Source organism: Emydura macquarii, unplaced genomic scaffold (genome assembly GCF_026122565.2).
Source record: "Emydura macquarii macquarii isolate MOO-44397 ecotype Brisbane River unplaced genomic scaffold, CSIRO-AGI_Emac_v2 contig_2422, whole genome shotgun sequence".
Lineage (NCBI taxonomy): Eukaryota > Metazoa > Chordata > Testudines > Chelidae > Emydura > Emydura macquarii.
The window spans coordinates 4,229,724-4,240,837 of record NW_027132559.1 but is presented as its reverse complement, the minus strand read 5'-3'; the positions used below and the strand labels follow the sequence as shown (position 1 = coordinate 4,240,837).

At 43.7% G+C, this 11,114-nt stretch overlaps 1 long non-coding RNA gene across 1 annotated transcript in view; it reads left to right on the top strand.

The window, feature by feature from the left end:
* LOC137162230 (uncharacterized) overlaps positions 1 to 11,114 on the top strand; it is a 106,120-nt gene that overhangs the window by 26,977 nt on the left and 68,029 nt on the right. The window lies entirely within an intron of this gene.

Here is an 11,114-nt window from a genome sequence, read left to right as displayed (position 1 = left end):
ACAAACATAATACAGAAAGATAGGAGCACAGCAGGAACCAAACTGTGACTCGGTCACAGTTCAGTCCCTACTTCTCTCTTGCACCATAGGGGCAGTAAAACATGGCAGTCCTTTTCCTGGAGCGGCACACTTCCCCCTCTACACTGGCTCAACTGTGCTGACCACCGTGACGTGTGTGAATGGGGGAGTCGTGGCCCTGGGGAGGCTGCTGTCCCTCCAGCATTGTGACCCACCCTTAGTGCAGATACCCCCCTACTCTTTTGTTTTGGCTATCCTGCACCCCAGGCTTACATGCATGGATGCAGAGCAGGGCCTATGACTGAACCCTACGTTTTACCAAGCCAACTTCCTATTGTGTTTTACTCTTGGTGCAATGGAAATGGACTCACCTGCCAACTGTGTTTTGAGGAAGCAATACTGATAATTTTATAGGCTCACTCACCAATTGGTTTTGGAAGGTAACAGACAACAGTTGTGACCCTCTTCCTTGGGAAAACGTGACACATCAGCAAAATGCAATGCAGAACTGCTGCCGTTCAGAGGGGTGGGGGTATGTGGAGCAGGAAAGCTCCGCCTGAGGTCTCTAGCTACAGCGTCTCCCGCTTAGCAGGTCTGAGCATGTTTCTGTAGCAGGTATGCACTCATCAGTGCTTCATTGTGTTTCTGAATATGCTTGGGTTGGTGAACAACGCACTCAACCCTCCATGTGTTCTCTCGGAAGGTCTAGTTCTTTAACAGCTGGCTGATTTGCAGCTTTGGGGGCCTCCTTTGGCACAAGAAGAATCGCTAAGATTAAAAAAAATGCTTGCAATGTGATTTATGTCAAGTGGCTCCTGACAGGCACCCTAAATAAGAAGCCAGTCAGAGCAGACGCTGACCTGTTCCAGATTTTCAGGAATTTGTTTAGCCATATCATTGAAACAAAGGAGAAAAACATCACTGGTGATGAATTTTTCATGGTAGATATTTAGCATTAAAAGCTTAAGCAACAAAAAATGAATTTTATTCACCTGACCTTTTCAGTGGAGGAGGTCACCAATGAAATGCAAATTCTTCCGTTACTTAGGGCTTGTTTGAATCTTGCCCAGGTGGCTAGTGACTGCAAGTCATTCCCCTCTGAAGGTTGGTTTTGGCCTCTGTGAAAGGTGGCATTGAACAGATAGCCACATCACAATTGGCACTGAGGCTATATCTACATTATGAGCTAGGAGTGTGATTCCCCTGCTCATGTGCCCATGCACAAGTATAAATAGCAGTGTAGCACTGGTTGCAACAGCAGAGAGACGCATCTGAGCCATGCAAAGTACATACCCACCGGTTTCATGCGGGTTTTTTCACTCAGCAGAGCTTAGACATGCTGCCACTGCCTCTACCCGTGCTACCATGGCTATACTGCTATTTCTCCTCCAGCTAGCTCGATGAGTGTATGTGTACACAAGCAGGGGAAATCACATCCCTAGTTCGTAGGACAGGCATAGCTTAATAGTAACTGGCAATCCCAGCAGACAGACCAAGGACTGGATGGGCATGGAGAATGATCTACTTTCTTATCCCTAGAGGTAGTTCCTCCAGGGGAGGCAGGGCAGTGTGGGGAGTTGCACTGTCTCTGTCAGTGCTGTACCTAGTCTGTGACTACAGGCCCACACCAGGGCTGTAAATCTGGCACAAAATTCACTTAGAAAATTGGACAACAATAAATAAAGTATTAAAGATGTTGTTTCCATTAGTCATGTACATCTTGTTAAATGATAAATACACAGCAGCTATACCAGCTTCTCAACTTCTTGGCTTTTAGTTGTCAGTTTCTTGTTATCATTGTGGAAAAAGTGCTCCTGTAGTATCAAAAGGGCAGTGTATCGCATGTAGGGTAAGAACTGCTCCATGCAACCTGCCTATGCCCATCACAAATGGCCAGTTGGGAGTAAAATCTTCAGAGTTAACCTATGACAAGCTCTGACCCACATTCATTGGATTCCATCCCAGGGTGCTTTATTCCCTGTTGGAGGGCCTCCTTCTGGCCACCTCAGGGATTAGTTCTGCCAGGCCGATGCCCCTTCCTGCAATTGCACTCTGTCACTAGCTCAGTCTTGCTCTCTCTGGACTCAGATGCTCCTGCTTCATGGCTTGGCCCTCCGGCTGGGTCACAGTGGTTTTCCCCTTCCGGGGAAATCACGTGCATCAAAGTCTCTGAGGACCCTCTGTCCCTGGCAGTCTTCTCTTTCACTGCCCCTTAACGATGCCTATTCCCCACTGTCTGGTAGGGGAACCTAGGCCTGCCCTCTACACTGAGTTCTAGCCCAGGGACCCTACAACTTCAGTCAAGGTCTGCACAGGCTACTATCACCCCTCACTGCAATATCCCTGAACTACTGCCTGCCTTGCCTAACAATGACTACAGCCCCCTTCTACGCTCACCTGCTGAGCTTTATACAGGCCCTTCCTGTTCCTGACCAGCAGAGCTTCATCTCTAATTAATTCTTGCTCCCTGGCTCCTCCTCCATGTGTAGCCAAGGCACTTAATCGGCCCATCCAGCCATCTTAACCCTTTCAGGCCTTGTGTGGTTCCCATGGTGATGATCCATCATTTCCACATGCTGAAAACCTGGGCAGTTTCATATAAACGGGTGCAGCTATCAGTAGTAACTCTATATTCCTACTGCCTGTGTCAGATAAACATGCCTTAGGCTGAGGAAAAGCACTGCCTTCCAGTTCTCATGGAATTGGATCCTCATTATGTTTATGACTATTTAGATGAATAAGCCCTAGAGAAAATCAGGAAATAGAACAGGGCAAGTCAGCAGAATTCTGGTTTCAGATTTCTGCACATGTACACACAGTAAGGGGAACATTTACCTAGAATGCCCGTTATGTTTGTGATGAGTGAGATAGGCCTAAATTAAATCCTTGGAAATTAACACTCTCAAGCTGTGAGGAAGTTTGGTTCTGGATCTGAATTTTGTTGATAGCTCTTCTCACTATTATAGGCTTAACTCACAACCCAGGTGTCAGCACCCTCAGATCTTGAGAAACTTTGGAGCTGTGCCTAGCTGCTGCCTCTTAAGGTTTGCCCATTGCTCGTTTGTGTTTGAATATTATTATTTATCTAGTTACCCAGCACACACGGCAGGTGTTGGCAAATAGGCATTTGGCCTAGCATAACTTTCCTGTAAATTCAGTTTTGAAGGAAGGTACGTTCCTCCTGGCCCTGGGGGCAATGGTATTCAGACGGCAATCTGGAGGAATTCTCACTTTGGCTATTGTAGAAGCTATAAAAGTCCGTAAAGTGGCTGGGAGAATTCTTCTGCAGTAGGCTCTGTATAGGACTACTGAGGGCTGCCCTGCATAGGCCCTCTCACAAATCCCAGCCTTAGGATGTGTCAGGCCAGAGCTAAGGGAAGGGAGGGCTGGGTTGGGAGCAGGAGAGCCTACACTGCTACAGAGATTCTCATCTTAATAGAACTCAGCTCAGAGATTGGAAGAGGGAGGGAGGGCAGTGGTGTGCTGTGAAATACAACTGCTGCTGTATGCCCTGCTATCCATAGGGGGCTGTACCCTGGCCTGAGCTTTGCTGTATTGCATCTCCTGGCAGTGCAGCAATCTCAGCCTTTGTGTTTACACAGAGTTAGTTGATTAGTGTGTCCAGGGCATTAGCTGAAGCATTTCTATGTGGCTTATGGGGTGACAAGAGTATCACAAGATTTTGCTGTGTTACAACAGTAACCGGGCAGTTCTCAGATGAGACAAGTTGGTATTTTGGGGAACAGAATTAGCACTGCAACAATCGTTTACATTTCATTATTGTGGCCTAATAGATATCTGAATATATAGCTGCAAATAAAATGAAAGATGCCCCCTTTCCACCAGGCTAACTGCAAGTCATATGCAGGAGCACATCCCACATGGCTATTTCTTATGAGCTGAGTCTCGCCAGTCGCATTCCTACAATGCCCTGTTTCTTTTCGCCTCCTGATCTAACGGCTGCAGCGTCTGCCTAAGATTACAACACAAGCTTTCTTATGAAAAGCCGAGATGCAGCCAGGGACAACAACAGTCTCCACATGGTGGCTGGAATATGCTGCATTGCCACATGTCTGTTATTATAAAGGTATGCACACATGAAAAGCATTTTGCTGTTGTTTTATTTCACAATATGGTTTTCATTACCATGAGTCTGAAAGATACTAACTTACTTTTTTCCTGTGCCTTAAATCCTTCTTTTCAGGCTCTTATGATCTTTTCCCCTCTTTCCTCTCCCCAGCGCCTACCTCTCCCAAATTAGCTCTCTGCTGAATGAGACTGTACCTTTAGGACTATACCCTTAAGGCTCAGCTTGACAAAACCCTCGCTGGGATGATTTATTTGGGGTTGGTCCTGCTTTGAGCAGGGGGTTGGACTAGATAACCTCCTGAGGTCCTTTCCAACCGTAATCTTCTATGATTCTATGATTTTATGACTGGTTACACACAATTTACAGGAATAATTTATACCACTAGAAGCACTTTTATACCACCATAGCTGAATCCAAACTAGAGGGTTGCACTGATTTTGTGTAATTTTTAAACAAATATAGTTAAAGTAGTACAAAAACTATATCAACAAGTCCCCTAAGAGGAGATGACCAGAGATTGCCACAATGTGTTGATTGAACTACTGGCATTTCCACACTTGAAATATATTTCCCAGTTCAGTTTGACTTGGCATGATTTTGACAGAGCCTCTTACAGATGCATTGTTTGTTTGGGATATGCAATGCAGTTCATAGGGAAAGACTGGGAGTTAATCTATCTTGTGTGTAGGAGGAATCCAAGGCTGATCTACTATATTTGGAGCCTGAAAAATCACTACTTTACCAATTGCATGGAATTGTGAATGGAAGGAGACCACCTACTTTTTGTTTTATGCATCTTTCTATACAAAGACTTAGATCTTTTTCCTTGTAGCAGTGTTTTCTAGTCTCATAAGAGACTAATAAAAATTGTAAGTTGGTTATGGGAATATTGTGAACAGATTTCTCTGCATTGTTCAGCCAACACAGCTCAGCCTTGGCCTGAAATAACCCCATCTATTACAGCACTGGGTCTCCTTTATGTATAGAATTCTAGCTGTGCATTTGTTTCATGCTGTAGTGTATGGAAATATTCACTGGGGATTAAGCGGAGACCATGGTCTCATTTGCACTTGACTTGAACTTTCCTGCTCTGAAAGATTGATACATTTTATAACTTTCTGTCCCCACTTACTGCCAGATTTCTCCCTCCTCTAGAAAGAAGCATTTGCTAGGAGTAGTTCAGTGCACTGGCATTGTTGCAAGGATTTCCAAAAGAGTGTAAGACCCCCAAAACCCACTGAAATTCATTTGAAAATCTCAATCTATATATCCTGGGAATGGTTCAGAAGTGAATTCCAAAATATTATAATAGTTTAATACAACCCTGAAATACACCCTGAACTTGTAGGAACTGCAGAAATTCTGATGGTTCTGCAAAGCATCAGTATAGTTATATGGAAATCTTGCAAAATAAAACCACATGACTTTGTGTGAAAGAAACCACAGCTGTTTGCTAAACCACATCCATGTGGCATGGGGAATAGAAGTCAGCACTCACTGTTCCAAACTCAGCCGTGTAACACAGGAATTCAGTGAGAATTCCCATTTGCTGTTACTAGGACTAGGGCTAACAACGGGATCTGGCTGAAACTTTTTTAATGAAACCTAAAGCTAGGAGAAATTCATCTGGCTTCATGTTTTACTACAAGCCTTGACCCCTAGTCCTGTAGACCCAAAGCTTGATTTTGTTACATTGATTCTGTGTGAAATACCCTTATTCTTTTGATATGTGACAAACTACCACAGCAGTCTCTGTGGGGCGTTGTATTTTGGGCATATAGGATGATCTGTTCACTATTCATGAGGTTGTTTTAAAATCACCATTTGTTTGTCCGAAACTAACATCTGGTCATTGATTATTCTGTTTGTAAAGTTACCAAAGATCATTTTGTAAAACTGTTGCTATTGTTGAAGTACACGTGTTTTAAAATCACGGCTTAAAGTAACATCAGCAAATGTTCTAAAACAGAAAAGTTCAATGTTAAATAAGAATGTTTTGTAATAGTAATTCATATTTTAAATTAGAAAAAGTTATTGTTTCTAAAAAAACACTTGGGTCTTCCAGTTACAAGTTGTAAGTAAATGTTAAAAATTTAAAATATAAATAAACAAATAAATAATGTATGTATATGAAACCAAAAAATAACAAGAAAAGGCGCCAGCCTCAAATATTCAAAAAAATAAAAATAACAATTTTTACCCAAATGGCCAAAAACCACCCACCCTAATAACCCTAAAATCCACCTCAAAAAACAAAAACAAACTATAAAAAATAACAATGGTCATGCATGCAAAACATGGATGATTAATAATCATACCAGGATGCAAATGCAGCATAACAAAGCAAAACCCATACAATAACATAAAAGCTTGTCCCTATTTAAAAAAAAACCCCCAAAATAAGAACTTTGGGTTTGGTTCTACAATCATCCTCCAGGAGCGTCGGTGCACACCAACAGACCTCTGCTCCCTCCCTCTGTCTTAGTCACCTGGCCAGTGAACTAACACGAGCAACTAAGGCTGGTAACTATACTTCATCTTTGTAAAACCTTGTGTGTGTGTGGGTGTGTGTAAAAGTGTGCAGGCAATTGCTTTTTAAAATCTTTGTATTCACAATAAACGTGGCGTATTGCCTTGTCCCTCTGAATAAGATACTGCTGTTTATTTTATAAGCATAACAGTTCATGTATAGGAAATCTTTTGGTGAACCAAGATCTAAGTTTCAAATGAACCTGAGTTAGTGTACGGTTTTGAATGGAGACCATGCAAAACCCAATGGGTCTGCATGGTGACTGCACAAAACCAGACAAAACATAACAGCAGCAAGTGAACCTCAAAGTGAAACGCAGGGTTAGGGTGGGAGGGAGAACTTACATGAACCAAGATTTTTTAAGTGTTTGCACGGACCCCTGTGACTCAAATCCAGTGTGTATAAATAGCCTTTTTGTAGGTTACCCACTCGGGGACTGGGCATTAGATAATAGAAGGAAGCAATGTACATACAAGCCTGTAAGTAGTACAGCAGTGATTCAAACACTCTTTAAGCAGGCGGCACTGTAAGTATTACACAAACTGTTGCTAGGGCAGCTATTGAAATTTGGGCATTTGAAACACTCTAATACGTTTAGATGTATCATTATGGCAAAATAGATCCTGACCCAAATTGTCTGGGAAAAGTTAGAAATTTTCAAACAATTGCAGTGAATACTGGAAACTAAATCAACTTTAAAACAAATATACTTTTGCATGCCAAACCAAACTAGTCACATAAATCTGACATTGAAGCCAGGGTTCAGCACGCAGAGCAAAGAAATGATACAAGGCCAAATTATAAAGCTTGGGACAAAGAATTCTTACTGGTATGTGACATAGCATAACGTGGACAGAAAATGGGGGTTGGTTGTATTCTGCCTTTGGAACTATTTACTTTGGAAACCCAATCCTATCCATGCAGACATAACAGCATAGTGTAGAGCCAGCGCAGGGATAAGAAATAGTTTATATGAAGACAGCTTGAAATCAGAACTAATAAGCTAATGGCATTGGAGCCAGCAGCTGAATCTGCTTCCAGGAGTTTATGTGGCAAAAAGCTGAAATTTGGGAAAGCGCTCATTTCTGAATTGCAGCCACTTCTGGGGTGGAATTGAGGCTGCCATTCAGCACTCATAACTCCCCAAGTTGGACTGTGTTATGGATCCTGGGGCTAACCTATCCCTACTTGTATAAAAAGTGTTGTGGGTTCTTCAGTGAACACAAATGCTTAGGGCCCTAGGTTTATGTCACATCGAAAGGACAACACATCACCCCCCTAAGGCTCTCCTGGGGCAGGGGATCAGTGTTCACCTACAGCCGCTATAGAATCACCAACGCCGCTTCCAGCAGCACCCTGAACTTCTCTTGGAAGTCTCCTTTCCAAGAACTAGGCAGATTTCATGCTGCTTACAAGAACTAGTGAGAGCACAGTTGGAGTGATTAAATCTTATAGCGCTTATTTAATTGCTTCTCTCAGGGGTAGAATGAGGGGGCCCAGACCACCCCCTGCCTTGTCCTGCATAGGCCTGTACAGGGTTTGAAACCCCCCAGGGCCGCATTTTACAGGGGACTGCAGAGAGCACCCCCTTTCCTTTCAGCAGCTCCCCATTACTCCCCCAGATGGGTGACTGGTGTTGTTTGCGGGATCTGCCTCAGCCCAGCATGAAGCCGTTGAACGAGGCCAAGCTGTTGAGCTGCCTCAGTGGTTGCGAGGGTAGCTGAGTCTGCAATGCAGAGCTGCTGGAGCAATACATGCCGCTGATCCATCATAGGGACCCCCTGGCTCAAAGTAGACACCTTGGTCTGGGAGAGGTGGGAGGAGCTCAGGGCTGTTGGGGCTCAAGGAGATGATGTTCCCTAGAAGGGGAAGCCCCACAGATCTCTGTGCAATGGAGGGAGCTTCCATCTGTGTCCCTTGGGATGGGGGTTCTCTCGATGTGCCATTAAGCCCTCTCATCATGTGTTTGGTTTCCTGCTGCCAAAAAAAAAATCAGCACCTCTTGGTCTCCCTATTTAGGAAAACTGTGGTTGTGCCCTGGGCTTCTCTTATAGAAATACCATTTAGTTCAGCAAAAGATACTTGCTGAGCCTGCATTTATGTCTGTCTTACATAAGTGTAGTTCCACTGACTTCAGTCTGCTGTCTGGTGGCACAAAGGGAGGGGAGAATCGGGCCCCACTGTTTAGAAAGAGCTGTGCAAATATCAGTGAATGATTGTTTTCACATACAGACCCACACATAAAGTGGGGCAGAGAGGTCTCCAGGACCAGGAAGGACCTTGTGCTATTGGCGCCCAGTGAAAATCCTCCCGGGTTCCCATCTGTAAGTCATTTACTTGGAGAACTAAAAAGAAAAGTAGTGTGCTTTTTCAGGAAAGAATGGAATAGGCCCAGATGCAAGGCTGTCTTGATGCTATGCACAAGCGGTGCCTTTACAATCACACATGGAAAAGATTTGGAACAACATGAAAATAAAAAAGCCTTTTGTAGGTAAGAACCGTTTGTTTTTCTGCTGCACAAATCAGAGTGAATAGAAACAGCTGATTCTTGTTTTTTATGCAGTCGTAGTGTCCAAGTTCTATCTCATAGCTCTCCTGCTATTACAAATCTGACATAGAGAAACAGCCATATACAGCAAACCCGATCCTGCAAGGTGCTGAGTGCTCTCAAAGCCTAACAGGAATAGATGCACTAAGAATTCTGCAAGGAGAAGCTCAGCACTTTTCAAGATTGTGCCTGCTATATGAATTCCAGAAATTCCCATCCTCCTCTGAATGCAACAACAGGCCCTCAGTCTGAAGGGGATAAGACAAGGAGACAGTATCTCAAGACGTTTTCTCCTAGGGAAAGCAGTTCTGCTCTTCAGAACCCTTAGAAAAACTTAAATACGAAAACAAAAACATTTGCATTTCTCAGCTCCTTCTGCACTTGAAAATCAGTTTTTTAAATCTGCCAGTAGCAGGAACAACTGCATTTGAAAAGAGTTCCTGGGCTGAATCAGACCTGTTTCTCTTGGGGGGTTGTACAGTGCTCATCAGGTTGATATCTGAAATTTGTTGCAAGTGGGTAAAGCTCTCTTGGCCTCAAAGGAGTTGCCTATGTTCATACCACATCTGAATTTGGCCTATTATTTTTTGCTTGAAGCACTAGTGGGGAGGAGGAGGAGAAAAATAAAGGAAAGCAAAGTTGTACCAGCGGAGGATCTGGTCCAAAAATCAGCATAGCTCTATTTATTTCAATGTAGTGATGCCAGTTTACATCAGCTGAGGAGCTGGATATTGTGTGAAATAAAGAAGCAAAATGCTTATGACTCATTCCAGAGATGAATTTCTGCCCTGTCCTTTCCAAAGAGGAATCTGTCTGAAGGGAAGCCATTCCAGAGCTCATCGTTTTGGAGACTAGAATGTAATGTCCTAGGTTACTGGCAGCTTCTTGAATGAATTGCCCAAGACTTGGTATTAAAGAACTATATTCTGATGTGGGCACAGGCCTGAGCAAGGAGCAATGCATACACTGCTAGAGCCTGGAAGGAGCCCCAGGAGGCAGTATGGCTCAATTACACCTCTGCTCACAGTTCCTTCCCTGCTTCTCCCTTGCTCCAATGGGACTGTAATTTTCTGCAGGCCTATATCTCCAGCAGATTACAACACACACTGTGCTGATTCAGGTGCCCATAACCAAAGCACTGCTTATGACCCCCAGAGCAGGTGGATGAGAAGTGTGCAGGGTGGAGGAAAGTAGGCACACGGGCGCCTGTTTATTCCCAGGCACCCAAATCCAAGCTTTGGGTGCCTGCACAGGAACTTGAGAGGAGCTCTTATTCCCTGAGTCACAATCTGACCCTTAATAAACTAATGTATTTCTTTTCATTGTCTCCTTTCCCTGTTCTTTGTCTGTCTCTTGTCTGTTTACAGTACTGTCTGCAGCAGGGACATTGCCTTCTGATGGGTCACTAAGGCAGCTGTCCATCCCTGATGTGCTGTCCCCTAGTATTTCTTGTCATGCGCAGTAGTTACTTCATTTGATTCCTATTACCAGCCTAGGTCAGGTATGAAAATGCTGTATGTGAAGAGCATATCCAACAAAAGCCATGTATCGTATGTGTGGCTTTAAAAAGGTCTAGCCAAGTCATACTTGGTTACTCTCTAAACAGCCTAAATACTGTATGAAAGGTTTAGTTTCATCTGTAGAACAGATAAACACAGCAATCCAGTGGGAGCCAGATGGATATATGCCTTGAGTTGGTTTACTGACCAAATAGTCAGCGCATTGTTCACTTCCAAAACCACTTTGTCTTTTCTGTCAGCAAGCTCTGGTTTGGGCACTGCAAGTTATGGCTTTATTTCACTGCTGCTCTGCATTTATAATCGTGCACTGTCAAACAAACCAAGAGTTGTCCCAGTTTCTCTTTCCCAGCTTTAACAAGGGAGTCAAGTTTTCCCTTCCACATTGTAAGGCTTGAGATTGTTTTCAGC